This window comes from Pteronotus mesoamericanus, unplaced genomic scaffold, assembly GCF_021234165.1.
Source record: "Pteronotus mesoamericanus isolate MK-2021 breed Mesoamerican mustached bat unplaced genomic scaffold, CSHL_Meso_final contig_557, whole genome shotgun sequence".
Classification (NCBI taxonomy): Eukaryota; Metazoa; Chordata; class Mammalia; order Chiroptera; family Mormoopidae; genus Pteronotus; species Pteronotus mesoamericanus.
The window spans coordinates 5,985,937-6,000,778 of NW_026555200.1; the positions used below are offsets into that span (position 1 = coordinate 5,985,937).

General features: G+C 60.1%; 1 protein-coding gene across 2 annotated transcripts in view; it reads right to left on the reverse strand.

Moving 5' to 3' along the window:
* SPSB1 (splA/ryanodine receptor domain and SOCS box containing 1) overlaps positions 1–14,627 on the reverse strand; it is a 60,942-nt gene extending 46,315 nt beyond the window's left edge. The window contains exon 1 of one of the 2 annotated variants that reach the window (XM_054579803.1): positions 14,465–14,627. The gene's annotated coding sequence lies outside the window, so the exon portion shown is untranslated. Of the gene's footprint in view, positions 1–92; positions 197–14,464 lie in introns of those variants that run through there. The other variant, XM_054579802.1, reaches the window with a different exon arrangement.
* Between the last annotated feature and the right edge of the window lie 215 nt (positions 14,628–14,842).

Sequence of the window (14,842 nt, forward strand, 5' to 3'; positions counted from 1 at the left end):
CGTGTGCACACACATACTCAGTGATGCGTGGTCGCCTCCCACCCCCGCCTGGCAGAGTCTAAGGGCCCAGGGCACCACTGTCTCCAGCTCACCTGAAGCAGGCGGCCTCGGCCGGCGGGGAAGTGCCTCCTTCTCAGCTCAGCTCCCTCGGGAGGGGAGCGAGCCCAGGGAAGATGAGGCTGGCTGTCGCACCTGGCACCTTCCTCTTCTCCCAAGCTCTCCCTCCCCTGCCCTGCTAGGCAAGGGTGAGGCGGGAAGGGCGCAAGGCCACGGTTCCCTCCGCAGGACCTGGTGGCTGCTGCACCTCCCTCACCTCCTGCGCCCGGTCCCCACTTGAAATGACTAAGCGATTTCCACCTCGGAGCCTGCCTGCCAAGAGGCCCCGCTGGCTGCAGAACTGCGTACCAGGATGCCCGGAGCCGCATGCACTAAAACCCATAATTGGTGAGTCCTCTTCTTGGGAAAGAAAACCCCCTCCATGTTTTGTTTTGTTTTGCTTTGCTTTCCCCTTAAATGAAACAAATCCGCCCACATAGTTACTGGAAACTCGAGCATGTGAAACTGAACCGTTTGCAAAGAGAATTAGTCAGCAACATTGTGAGCAGAGGAGCGGCCTCTCGGTAGGTGGAGCTGCCCGGGCTCTAGAGGTGCCCGCCCAGGGGGCAGTGGGAGGGCCCTGACCTCCACACCACACTGCAGGGGATGCCCTGGGCACGGGTCGAAAGGAGAGGCACCGCCCGTCCTGCGGGCCAGTCCGCCCACATCAGGCCAAAGGTGAAATGTGCATCTCCCTGAGTGTCCTGGTCACGACTGGCGATGGCGTGAAAGCCCTGGCTCAGGAACCTGACCCTTGTTCAAATAAATCCATGCCATCCACTTAGTCGATCCTCTCCGAGCCTCCGTTTCCTCATCTGGAAGATGGGGACACAAGAACCTGCCGGGCACCTTGTCAGGATCACCAGAGACACCCACATGAAGCACTCGGTGCCCGGCACCCAAGAGGCAGCCGTCAACGCCGGCTTTTGTAGGGAGCTAGGAGGGGCGCATGGGACTGTCAAAGGGCTCTGTGCCACCGCGGACTCTGTCCCCCACGGTGCAGTGGGACCTGCTGAGCTGGTTCCCAACCCTCCCGCTTTCCCCAGGACGCCGCAGGGTCTCGGGGGAAGGAGCTGGGCCAGGCGCCAACAGGTACGGGCCTAGTCCCAGCACCCCGGGCCCCAAGCTCGGGGACCCCGCTGGGCTCCTGGACCTTGTCTTTCTCGTCTGTACATGGAGGGCACAGACATTTCATTCTGTGTTGTTTCTTTTAAAACAAACAAAAAAACCCCACAAAGTTATTCACCAACATTTTTTTTTTAAATCCGGATTCCTGGCTTCTCTTAGAGGGAAAAAGAAATGGACACTTTTAGTGCGCGGGATGCCACTCTTCGGGTAAGAGAGGCCACCCCCTCCCACAGGACACTGGTTCCACTTTGGCACAGCCCTCCCCCCACCCGACAGCCTCCCGCCCGCTGCGCATTTGCACCTTCTTCCCGGCCCCTCGGGCCATGGGAGTCTGTGACCCAGTTTAGAACCCTAATTTTATTTAGGTGCATGACATTAGCCACTTTTCCCTAGAAATAGTCACAGGAAGTGTCCCCGGGGAAGGTAATTAAAGTCTGACACTTAAGGCTGATTTTTCTTGCAGAGAAACAAGATGATGCCCAGGTCTGGCTGAGGGAAACCCCATGATGAAGCAATAACTTCCTAAAGTCTCTATGTGTTTCACTAGATAAAGGGCAGAAGCAGGTGGCAGGGTCCCGCCCCTCATTGCTCCAACTTCCTTCCTTCGCCTTCTCTGGGTCTCCCCCTCTGGACACATAAGAAGGTGGGCAGTGGGGGTCAAGACACCCCTTCAGGAGGGCCCAGGACAGCTGCTCGCTGAACGGGGAGCCCCCACGTCTCGGAGCCTGGCCCTCTGCCTGGTTTACGGCGGGGGACGGGGGAGGCAGGGCCCGGAGGACACAGCCTGATCGGCTCACAGCCCAGCAGACATACTGAAAATGTCAAGTGGACACTTGAGGACATTTCCAAGTTCTCTTGGTCAGTCCTGAAAGGAAAAACACACGATTCAGAACCCCCAGTCCTCTTGCCTCTGCAAGGACACTCGGTTCATTCAGCCTCACTGGGGGCCTGCTGAGGGCTAGCCACTGAGACACCGCGGGGGCACATCCTCCCAGGGCACCCAGGCGCACCTGGATCACAGAACCCACCTGTGCAGTGGCCCAGGGACCAGCGCCTTTGGACCCGGCCCCACCCTCCCCAGACCACAAGCCTCGTCATGCTCAGAGGCCATGCGGAGCCGTGACTCAGGGCACAGGCTGGGTCTGCGTCCGGCTTGGCTTCTTGGCGGGGCCATCCCGGGCCAGCTATCTGACTTTTGCACTTCAATTTTCCCATCTGTAAAATGGGCGCAATGGACCGCACTCCAGAGAACTCTCGGCAATTCAAGCTAATGAACAAGCCGACGTGTGGAAGGAGGGCAGTGCCCGCCGCACAGAAAGGACTCGATGCACCTTAAGCAAACGGGTCTAAATCCAGGAGGAAAAGGTGGCCCACAGGCACAGGTCCTCGGGGACACAAGGGCCTTGCACCCAGCCTGGGGCAGTGGGCACGCACCGTCACTGGTCACCTTAGCTTTTCACCCTCCACCTGAGCTGCCTTCCGTAGGTGCTTTCCCAATGTGTCCTGCCTCAGTGTGAGGACGACAAGGTGCTAGATGGCAACCTCCTCACAAAATGCCGCCTGCGAGCTGCTCCCCCAGAAGCCGTGACCCACGTCTGCCTGCGTGGCTGCCAGCGCTTACGGGACCCAGGGCAGTGGTGCTCCCTGCCCCCGGCCCACCTGCACAGGCAGCGTGCAAAGGGCTGAGGAGAAATTCAGTCTAGGATGGCACTGACGGCTGCCCGGTGGGCACAGTAAATAAACACCATCCACACGGACATTCGCAAGGGGTGGCATGTGCCTTACACCGCTGGAAATAAATCCTACCTTTGCTCCTGCCGCACATACTCTGAAACCTCCAAAAAAGCTTGCCACGGCTACACCATCCAGAAAGGGCGGGCACTACCTGCTTTGTTATAAAAAATTCAGGGGAAACTAACACCAAGACAAACCCTTGGCCTCTGCGAGGCCCCTTGGTCTCAGGGCTTCCTGCCTCTCTAGCCTCAGGAGACTCTGCTTGGTCTAAACACAGCGACTTTATCTGGCAGAGACTGAAGTGTGGTTCAGCTCCAGCAGAGAATTCTCCATGGGTGCTCCAAACCCACCTTCCCAGGAAGAAAACATGGATCACTGCCGTACCCCAAAACCTGTGGATAAAGCCACATGGCGCCCGACACCCAGTGGCTCCGGCAGAACCATCGTGGATGCTGCTGGTTTATCCTGGTTGCAACCTTTATCTATTCCTGCTGGCTACTGAAGGGTTTTGCGGAGAAGGCAGAGGCAGGAGGGGGCAGGAGAAGAGCACCCCCATCTGCCTCTAGGAGAGGGGCCCCCAAAACTTGTTTTCAGCAGTTCAAACAATTCCTCTGCAAATTATGCCTTGTACAGAATTCTACCTCCTGCCCCCTCCAAAAAAGATCAACATTTGACTGCTCTGGTTCAAATGGCCCTGGCAGGGCCAGGGAGGTGGCGTCCACACGCCTGCTCACCCCAGAGCCCGGCCCAGCTTCCGGGTCCCCCGAAGCTTGTGCCCCTTGTCAAAGCTGCCCAGGAAATCAGAACATGGTTTTAAACCCCCAGAGCACAAGAGCCCCAACTGGCCGTCTCGAGGACTCCAATGCCATCCCTAAGCCTGATCTTTCCAGAACGGAGGCCGTGCGTGCGCCCTGACGAGACAGCCGGACAAGGGGACCCGTGGCGCGGGGTGACGAAGAAGCGGGCCTCCCCACACCGGTCTCGGCTCCCGCATGTGCTCAAAATTTTCCATTAAGAAAACACACGTAAACACTACAGCAAAGCAAAACCTCAGCGGTGGTGAGACACCCCCCCGGCGTGGGGGGAGGAACCCCAGCCGCGGCTCGGGCTTCAGCTCAGACATGGTGGCCTCCTGGGTCGCTGCTGTCTGGGTGTCTCAGCGCGGGCACCGCGACGGCCCAGACAGAGCGGGCATTCACGGAATATTGGCTGAATGATGAAGGAATTAAAAAAAAAAAAAAAAGCCTCTCCCCCGAGCTGTCTAGACACCCCTGAGTGTGACTAGCAGTGAGGGCGAGGACCCTGGAGGGCAGGCGGGGAAAGGGGCCCTTCTTACGAAAGGGCTCAACGCTGGCCCAATAGGCAGGATACGGCTGGAAGGAGGGGAAAACCCTGCCTTTTCAATATCGCATCTCCAAAGACAGGAAGTTTTGAGAAAGGGACTCTGACATTTACATGTAATTGAATATAAGTAGAAGACATTTCACACTTGTGTTGCCTGTTCCGGTGATTTTCCAAGCTTCACAAACGCCAGGCCACCCTTCTCATTATCGCTTCTTAAAATCCCCAACCTGAGAAGACCCTGGGAGAAGCAGAAACCCCCGCGAGTCCCCGCCCCCATCTTCAGAGTAATTAAGCAGCAAGTGTCCGATGCCCAGGTCTTCCCAGGTCTTCCCGATCTATGGAGGGGCCGGGTGCCAGAGATCCCCGGCGGAGCCCTCAAGGACTCGCCTTGCACCCAGCCACCGTGCTCTGGATCCTGTTGCGCCTTGGGGTCACTTGAGGCTTCCCGGGATCCACCTAAGAGGCAGACCCACCAGCGTGGCCCATTTCCTGCGAGGCCTTCCTGAGGTGGGTGCAGGGCCGTCAGGGAAAGTCCCCAGCTCCCCCTGCCCCTGGAACGGTTCAGAGCCACAGTGCGGCAGCACCCCAGCCAGAAACCCCAGCCTCGGTCAGACCCGCAGCCAAATCGCCAAGCAGACGCTTACCGCTCTGCTGGGAAAGCCCCCAGAGCGTCCACGCAAGAGGGCCGGGAGGCTGAACTGGGGCTGCTAAGGGAGACAGCCAGAGTGCTTACCCAAAGGGCACAGGCAGATGGAGACTAAGATTTCTAGTTTATCCCCGCCTCTTAGGAGCAACTTTTGGGGTGAAAGGGGTGGAGAGGGGTGCAAGGGCACCCTGCACCCACTGACAACCCTCGGGCCTGGCATTCCAGGCCCCCCTGCCATACAGCAGCTTTCCTGTGACCCTTCGCACCAGGGCCAGTCCCTCCTCCCTGGGGTCGCTCCCACTGTGAAGACCCCCAACCTAGAATAAACCCCCTGGAAGAACTGCATGAGCCCTGCACCCCGGGGCCCACCCAGCCCACCTGGCAGTGAGCTCGCGAGTCCTGCACACACACCGGTCGCCTCCACCTGCTCTGTCACTGACTCTCAGGGCCTCGGCTGCTTTGCACGCTCCCAGAGTCACGCCTGGCAAACAGTGCGCCCCATAAACGATGCCACTGGGTTCGGTATTCGCAGCAGGAAGAACACGGGACTCCGGCGAGCGATACATCACCCACGAAGCCGTGCCATCTCCGGCGACTTAGAAAACGCCTCTGAAGCGCACTTTTCTCATCCATGAACGGTGAGGTCAGGCCTGACTCGCGCGGCTGTCGGAAGGAGGGGAAACCATCGACAGCGGTGAGCGCCGGACCTGGCACGCGGTGGGCATGCGGTACAGGGTAGGGCTCTTTCTGGCGGAATCATACTCAGAGCAGCTGGGAGTCGAGACACCCTGAACTCAACGTTAGCCCGAGAGTGGGAGGGGAAAGACAGGCAAAGGAAGTCAAGGGGCTCCAATGAGCAAAGGGCCAGTGTTCCTCAGGTGGCGACAGCTCGGTCTTCTCCCGCGCCTGGGACGACCCACCAGTCTCCTGTATGCAAACTGCACCCCGGCCCACAGTCGGGGCACCAGGACCCTGGGGGCACCCGGGCCGGGACCCACTCCCTGCTAGAGAGCTGGTGAGGTCAGGGCGGGCAGAGAGCAAATGGCACCACTGCTGGTTGACGCTGCTTAGGGTGTCACTGCCTTGGAGAGGCAGGAAGCTCTGGGTCACACCTCAAATGACACAGAGACGGTCCACACCCTTCGGGGCCTGACCAGTCTCAAAACACTGGGAGAAAAGGAGAAGAGAATGTGACCAGCTAACGCTGAAGCTGCGGTCCCAGACAGGCCAACAGGACTTGAAAGCGGCACCAAAGTACCACACAGTCACAGCAAACTCGGAAACGGCCCCGCCTCTAGGTAGTTTGGGGGAGGCGCTCCACAAGTTACAGACCCCAGGCTCAGGGCTGGTCTGTTCGGGGACACATGGCACCCCTGCTAGGGGATGCTGTGCCAAGTGAGCTTGGGACGAGGTCATGCCCAGAAGGTCACGTCACAGGTTGGGGAATTCACTCGAAGAGCAACGGCTGCTACTGATGAGCTTTAAGAAGGAGCATTGACATCACCACATGTTCATTTTTAAAAGGTCGCTGGAAAAAAATTATAAACAATGAGAAGGATCACGAACTGCAAGACGACAAGGGCTGAGTCTTCGGCGGCGGTGACGAGGAGAGCAAGGCAGGCGTCTGCCGTTCAAGGTGAGCGGTCTGGACCGGTGGTCTAAACCGAGCTGTTCCCGCCGCCCAGTGGCCCCCCATGAGCTGGGAAGGGAATCCAGCTTCCCTGCAGGAAGAGCTGGAACCTGAAGCCAGGCACCGAGGGTCACAGAGTAGGTGGCTCCATTCACAGGACATGTCCAGAGCAGGCAAACCAGCGACTGAAAGCAGATCGTGGTATAGGGGCTGGGGCGGGGGCAGGCAGTGGGGAGACTGCTGAGTGGGTACAGGGTTTCCTTTTGGGGTGATGCAAATATTTTGGAACTAGATAAAAGTGGTTACAGGGCACCGTGAATGTCCAGTCGTCCCTCCGTATCTGCAGAGGACTGGCTCCCTTTCCCCTGTGGATTCCCAAGTCCTCGGGGGCTCAAGTCCCTTACATAAAATGACGTAGTATTTGCATGTAACCTGTGCACATTCTCCCGTCTACTTTAAGTCACCTGTAAATTACTCACAATACCTAACACGATGAAAGTGCTACGTAAATAGTCGTTACACTGTATTGTTTAGGGAATAATGACAAGAAAGAAAAAGTCTGTATGCGTTCAGCACAGAGGCTACCACTGTAGGCCTGACTACATAGTGCACGTCAGCAACCACAAGATTTTCCCCCAAACCTCTTCACTCCGCGGTTGGTTGAATCCACAGATGCAGAACCTGGGGATACAGAGGGCCGACTATACCAGATGCCACTGAACTGTTCACTTTAAAACAGTTAATCTTATGTTCTAGGGCATTCACCTCAATTAAAAAATGAATCGCCACCACCATCAGCCAATGTCACAGAGCACATGAGCGTATTAAAAAGACTAACAGACGTCTTGGACTTAAGAGTCTCTGTTGAGCCACTGATCCCATTTCTGCTGGGGCGCCACCATGTCCTCACAAGCCTAGGGCCACTTCTGACTGTCCCCGGCCCCATGGGTCCCATTAATCCCGCAGGAGGACGGGTTCTCCCCGCACCCCCCGCCCCACCCTGCTCTGCCCAGAATGCTCACACAGGTCAAAACCTGGTTATTCAGAGCGAACACGTGCTAAGCAAACACTGCAGGGAGCAGCATCCACCACAAGGGAGGCCTGGGCACCCAAGGTTGAGGAGGCGGGGACCGTCCACGGGAAAGAGGAGTCACCTAGGGGCCCTCAGCCGGAGCCCGAGGAGTCCGGGTCAGAGGCCCCCCCGGGAGCATCCCCTGGGTCCCGGGCCCTCTCCGCGCTTCTCCCCGCTGCCATCCTCCTGCCCCTCGGCCCCCACTCAGCCCCACACTAGCCCCTGCTCCCTTTCCACGCTGCCACCCTCCCCCAGGAACACCCCCTTGCCCCTGTCCCTCACCTTCTGCCTGTCACCATCACCATAATGCCCCGAGTACTGCCATCCGAGGGCCTGTGTCCTCCAACTACACAGAGATGGAGGCGGACCCCCCATCCTTTGTACCCACAGCCGCCCTTGTATTGGCTACACACAGTAGGTGCTCAATACATGTTTGAGTGAAAGAATAAATGACAAGCAGCCCAATAACAGCGCACGAGAGGAGCCTTGTCTTGGAGGTCCTGACCTCACGCGGGGCCACGGGGACTCTGGTCTGGGCAATAAAACCCGGCAGTCAGGTTCTGTGAGGCAGGGGCCAGTCCCACCCCACCCCGCCCCAGCATGCAGTGGGCCAGGCACGTGGCCGGTGCTGATGCCCATCACCTCCCTGTGACCTCACCGCCACCCCGTGAAGTGGCAGCTGCACCACACAGTCGAGCAGGTCGAGGCTATGAAGGGAAGCTTGTGACTGGGCCACCCAGCCAGAAAGCGCTGGAGCGTCCTCTGAGCCCAGGTCCAGGCCTCTCCAAGCCCTGGGCAGAGCCACCACGTGACAGGCCCTGGCTGCACTCGTCCGTCCAGTGAGTAGCCAGCAGGAGCCCACTGTGTGCGCCGAGCACTAGGGACGCAGGGATGAACAAGATCCACGTGTCCTGGTCCTGCTCTCCTGGAGCCTGCGTTCCAGTGGGACAACAGCCAGCTGCCCATGGGGCCCCTGAGCGGGTGAGTGTGTCTGGCTTGGGTGACTGTCTACCCGCCACAGGAGCACAGGGGCAGGCGGGTCTGGGAAGAGGGGCACATGAGGGGCTTGGTTTCTGAAAGTCAAGTGAGAAAGGCTTGCAGGCATCCAGGTGGGCGTGGCTGGTCCGCTCGGCAGGAACAGTGGCGGAGCGGGGAGTTGGTGCAGGAGGCGGAGCTGGGGGGTCACAGGGTATAGATTATGGGGAATGCAGCTGGGGGCGGCGAGGGGCGGCGGGGGGCGATGGGCCCAGAGAGCAGTAAGGAGCGGGGTGGGAGACTCCGCAGGGGCAGGAGGATGTGGGGGCGGGGAGGGGGAGCGCTCTCTAAGCAGAAAGCGGGGGGGGGGGGGGGCGCGGGGGGGGATGGGGGGTAAAGGCACCAAGACAGCGGGGCTGGTGAGTACATGCGAGCTAAAAAGCACTGTGAATGCTGGAGGTTAGGATGGTGCCCTCCAGGAGCTGCTGGAAAGGTCCAGAAGCGCCAGGAGGTAAAGGAGCAGATGCCAGGGGTCCTGCCCTGGGAATGAGACCGGCCTTCAGCTCCAGGGGCCGCTCCTCCCACCCTGGCACAGCTCCGGGGGCTCCGTGGCCCCTTGAAGCCAGAGCCCTGAGTCTCCTCGCCCGAGCCCTGGCTCCCAGCCCCTCCGTCCAGCAGCCTGGGCTCTTCCCCTAGCAGCTGGGGAGCAGTGGCCCGTGAGGCGGGGCTGGCCCAGCCACCTCGGGGCAGGGCGGGGGCCCAGAGTCCGCCACCAGAGCCCCTCCAGCCCCACAAGCACCCTGAGGTGCACGCCGAGGCCCCTGCCTGGGGCCCGTAACTCAGGGAGCGCGATAAGAAACCGAGGCCAAGTGTCCATGGGAAGAGGACAGAGGACCTCAATGCGGGCCTCCCGTCCCGTGGAACATTACCCAGGCTTCACAACGGAAGGACATTCCGACGCAGGGTGAACCCAGAGGACACCGCGCTAAGTGCAATAAGCCAGTCACAGAAGGCCAAGCCTGTGTGATTCCGCTTCTCCCAGGGACCCTGCGTGGTCACAGCCACGGAGACAGAAAGTAGACGGAAGGTGGGTGCTGGCGGCTGGGGAGGAGGGTACGAGGTGGGAGTTAGAGATTCAGCCTCACAAGATGAAAAGTCCTGGAGGTGGGCGGCGGCAAAGCACAACCGGGTGAATGTACTTAACGTCCCTGAACCGCACACTTAAAAATGGCTAAAATGCTACACTTGATGTTACACGTGTGTTCCCGTGACTTTTAAAAGAGAAATAGAAAAATCATAAACCGGCGAGCCTTCCCTGGTGGCTCTTGGGCACCCTGGTGCCCCCCGCGGAGACCCCGGCACACACCCCTCTCGTCAGAGGCGTGCCGTCCCCAAACAGGTGGGCCCAGACGCAGCACCAGGCCTGAGGACACTGGTGCAGAGGTCTCCAGGTGACAATGCCGGGAACGAGGGGTCCCTCCGCTGGGCACACCCCACATCGCGTCAAAGGCTCTGCTGCTGATGGCGATGGCCCCCTTTGAAAGAAGAAGGTTCCTGTCCCCAGCCCAGGCCTCCCTTCCTGAGCCCCAGGCCTAGCTGAGGTCTGGACACATCACATAAACCATTTCCCCCGGGGCAGGTTCAAGGCACCACCATGCCCCTTGACCCACCCCCCTCTCCAGGGGATCATCATCTGCGATGACCCCCATGCTAGTGGGGAACCTCAAGGACATCTGCCTTCGTCACCCTTCTTCACTCCCACATCCACCTAATCACTGCGCCCGTTGAATCCACCTTGAAAACGCTGCCGGCCTCAGCCCCAGCTGGCAGGAAACATGCTACGTAACACAAGGAAACGTTCTTAATAGCCAGAGGCCCAAAAGCAGAGCCAGCAGCTGCCGGTGGCCACCTGCGGCCTGTCTGTGCAGCTGGCCAGACCCCGCCACCAGGTAGATCCTAGATTCCTGTTCAGCGCGGGCATTTCCATCCCACGTGCCTTCAGTCTTGGCCCAGATCACCCACCGCCTCCCGCGTGTTCCCAGAGGTGCCCAAGGCTGTGACATCCCACCTCCTCCACCCGTCTCCCCGACGGTGAATTCAAGCCGGTTAAGGCTGAGTTTAGGTCGGTCGGGTCCAGAGCTTGTGACAAACCATTTCCACAGCCCCTGCCACCCAGCTCTGACTCAAATCCTCATGGCGGGGGCGAAGCCAGGCCTGTGCCTATGGGTGACCCGGTTTGTCTCATGACCAGCAGACTCAGTGATTTGTTGAGCAGTGAACAGAACTTCCAAATACGAAACAAGTAAGAAGCTTTTCAAAGGCTCTCAGGCAAGTAGGGGGGCGGGACAACAAGAGAGATCCCCAACGGGCCACCGCCCTTCCCTCGTCAAAGCCAGGAAGCTCCCTCAACTCCGAGTCAGGAAGCGAGCGCTTCTCCTGACTTGCCACCCCGGGGAGTCACGGGCCCCCTCTTTGGGACTTGGTGCTTCCTTTAAATGCTTCTTAGGAAGCGGTTACAGGTGACCTGACATCAAGCCTGAGACGGGCTTCCTACAGTCACAGCCTGCGCGGGTGCACGCATGTGTGCCTGTGTGCAGGTGTACACAGAGACACTTGAAGCTGGTGAGGGAACCTTACATACTCTTCTCTCAACTTGAAACTTTCCATGATAATAACATTTTTCATTTAAAAATTACATACTTCTTGAAAAAAAAAAAGGCTAAGTCGATGGAAGTGGCATCCTGCGCCAGTGACGGGCTTGGGCGCCGAAATTGGAGTTAGAGCATCGCTCCGCCCCTCAAGCGTGGCGGCTGTGGCCAAGTCCTGTGGCCGTTCCAGCCTCAGGAGCAGGCGGATGGCGGGAGAACCTGCTGGTGTCCAGGGTTCTTAGGAGAAATCAAGGGTGAATGTGTCGAGGACTCACATCAGAGCCTGGTTCTGGTACACACTCTAACTATCTCCTGCAGTTATTATTACCACGACTGCCACCATCATCGTCAAGCAAGGTCACACCTGGCACCTGGCTACAAGCGGGACTTTTACTCTTAGGTGGGAGGGATGCTATCAGGTAACTGGGACTGTTGAAAGTCCAAAAGAGAAGCCCCTTTGCATCTGTATTTTGTCGGTCAGGCTTGTGGGCAAGAACGGATTCGGCGCCCTACACAGGCAGAGGCCCGCCCGTTCCTACCCTGTCTTTCAGTCTGGTAAAGACGCTCATTCTCAGACTTTTCAGGAACAAAAAGATAAATCGATTCACGCATACCACAACCTGTTTCTTGAGAAGAACTAGTGTGAAATTCCCAGACTGAACTTGTGGACACTGTAAGGATCCGAGGTTTGACTCAACGTGAAAACGGATCGGCAGGCAAGTCCCTGCTCAGCCAGGAGGGGCGGTAGGCGCCAGGGACCGGGCCCCGCACGGGGAAGAGCGCGTCCATCCTTCTCAGTGAGCAGGGGCCAGCACTGGCCGCCTCCACCTGGACCCCGACCCTGCGGCTCCTGGTCCACAGGACAGAGTCCGCAACGGCGCCGACTCCCCAGGGGCAGCCCTGGAGAGCCCGCTGAGGGGTGGCTTCAGCCTTGCTGCAGTAGCCCAAGGAACGGGCCTCACCCAGCCCCAAAGTGACATCACCAGGGGCCCCTGGCGGGACTTCTCCTTCCTAAGAGCCCTGGAACCTCCAGACGCCACTGTTTCTTCCCGGATCCCCAACCTCCCTGACGCCACGTGTGTCCCCTGCTCGTGGCTCTCAGCGCCACTGCCATCCATGTGCCACGGTCTTTTGTCTCTGTGCTTCCCTGGGAAAGAAAAGGGAAGCCACTGTCAAGCGACTGCCTCGGGCCAGTCCACGCCCCCCATCTGTGCACACGCGTGTTCGCTCTCTCCCTCTCCCTCCATCTCCTGGGTAAAGCACTCCTTGCAGAAGCAAAAGCAGTGAGGGAACCAGAGACGTGCTTAAAACGATCTAATCCAGCCCATCACTCTACAGCTGGGGCGGCATGAGCGCCTGTCCCGTGACCTCAGCTCTGGGGACAGTGACCAACGACAACAGCTAGGATCCTGGAGACTTGGTCCGTGGCCCTGGCTGTGCACTTTGGGTCGTCGGCCACCCTCTCTGAGCCTCTGCTGGGAAGACACCCTGGAAGTAAGATCGGGCTTCCCCAGCCCCTCGATTTTCCCAGGGGAGAAGCCGGCCTCTGCCCCTAAAGCTTAATCCCGCCACCCAGACTGAGAGCACCGGGAAGACACTGGCGGAGAAAGACACTGCCCTTTCCTCGCTTGCTGTTCCCCTCTCCCCTCTCCTACCCCAGGAGAGACTTCCTCCAAAGACACCACACCCCAGTCACTGGGATGGCCGCTGTACCACCAACACCTGCTAACACTCACTCATGACCAGTGTCTCAGGCTACCGGCTGGAGCGTTTAATTAAACATTACTCACTCGGGAAGCAGCCCCTGCCAACTCACCCCCAAACCGTCCAGTTCATTTTCGGAGAAAGAGAGGGAGGGAGGGAGGGAGGGAGGGAGAGCTGCCTGCACCCTCCTTAGCAGGCACCCATGGGGCCCCCTGAGTCCAGAGCGGGGGTCGGGCAAAGCCCACAGTCAGGAACCAGAGGCGCCACTGCCAGGTGACTATGGATGGCACACAGTCACCCCACCCGGACGCACTCAGAGACACACACTCAGACATGCTCACGTGAAGGAACTCAGAGTTCACACACACACTCAGATGCACTCAGAGACACATGCAGGTACATGCACACAGAGACACTCAGACACACTCACACACACACTCACTGATGCCCTCAGAAACACACACTCACACAGAGACACGGATGCACTCAGAGACACACAGGTACCCAGGCACACTCATACCTCAGGCACACACATGCACTCTGATACCCGTTTACACACCTGCTCACACACACCCACAGAGACGAGTGCACAGGACACGCTCACACAGACGTCACGGGCTCAGGCACACAGCACCTCACTCACACTCGCCACTTGCAGTCTGACCGCAGGCCAAGCGGGGCGTTCACACTCCGAGGAGACTTTGCCGAGAACTTGAACAGCACAGCTACCGAGTCCCCGCACACGCTCGGGGCAGAGAGATCCCACGGTTCCACCGACGGACCCAGGCTGCTCTGGTTTTTCCGTTTTGATTGATTTCCTGACAGAACACTCGGCTCTCCCTTGGTTGCCGGGAGAAGCCGCGGTGGCTCCGGGGAGGCGGGAAGGGTGGCGCCGCCGGGGTGTCGCCCGGCGGGCTCCCCGGGGGAGGCGCTGCCGCCCGGGCGGGGCAACACCGAGGGGGCCAGTCGGGTCGTGCCGCAAATGCGGGCCCTGACTGGCGGGAAAAGCGAAACTAACTTTGTGGAGCGGGAGGGGCAGGTCGGTGCTCCCGCTTCTGCCGCGGGGACTGTCGCGGGAACGGGGGGGCCCTGGGGTGCCCCGGCACCTAGAGGTCGGCGGGGGCCGCCACGCGCCCCAGGCGCCTTCGCCTGGTCTGCAGCCGCCGAGGCTCAACCCCGGGCGCACGGCCGTCACGGCGCTGGGACCCCTGCCCCGTCTCGCCCCTGCAGGTGGGACCCGTGGCCGCCGCGACCAGCCCGTGCATGCAACGGCCCCAACGGCAGCGGCGCTGGGCGGCGCCCGACCCCATTTCCCGGGACCCGCGGCGAGAGAAGACTCCTCGCGCCCCCTAGGTCCCAGGTCGGGACCCCACCGGTCCCCAGTGCGCAGCCCCGCGCCCACCGACTCGGTCCCCAAGTGCCGTGATCCCCGCGCCCACCCCGCCGGGCCCCGCAGCCACCCGGTCCCCGCACCCGGCCCTGCCTACCGCGCCGGGGAGGCCGCTGCCGCCGCCCGTTCTCCGGGACCGAGAGGCTCGGGGCGCCCGCCGCAGGGAGCGAAGTCGCCTCCTCCCCGCGGCCCCGGCGCCAGCGCCTGGAGCCTGGTTCCTGCTGCAAGCGCGCGGGCTGCCCGAGCGCGACTTCTGTGCAAAGAAGAAAAAGCGACCTAAGCCTTTAAAGTGAAAAACGAGAAAAGCGCCAGGGGCGGGGCCGGCCCGATGAGATCCCGCCCTCGCCCCGCCCCGCCCCGCCCCGGGGCTCAGGCGCGCGAGTCGCTGCGCACCGCCGGGGTGCCCGAGGGTCCTGGAGAGGGGAGACGGGGATTCTGGCTCGGACCCCGCAGGGCTCCACGTGCCCCGCGCCCG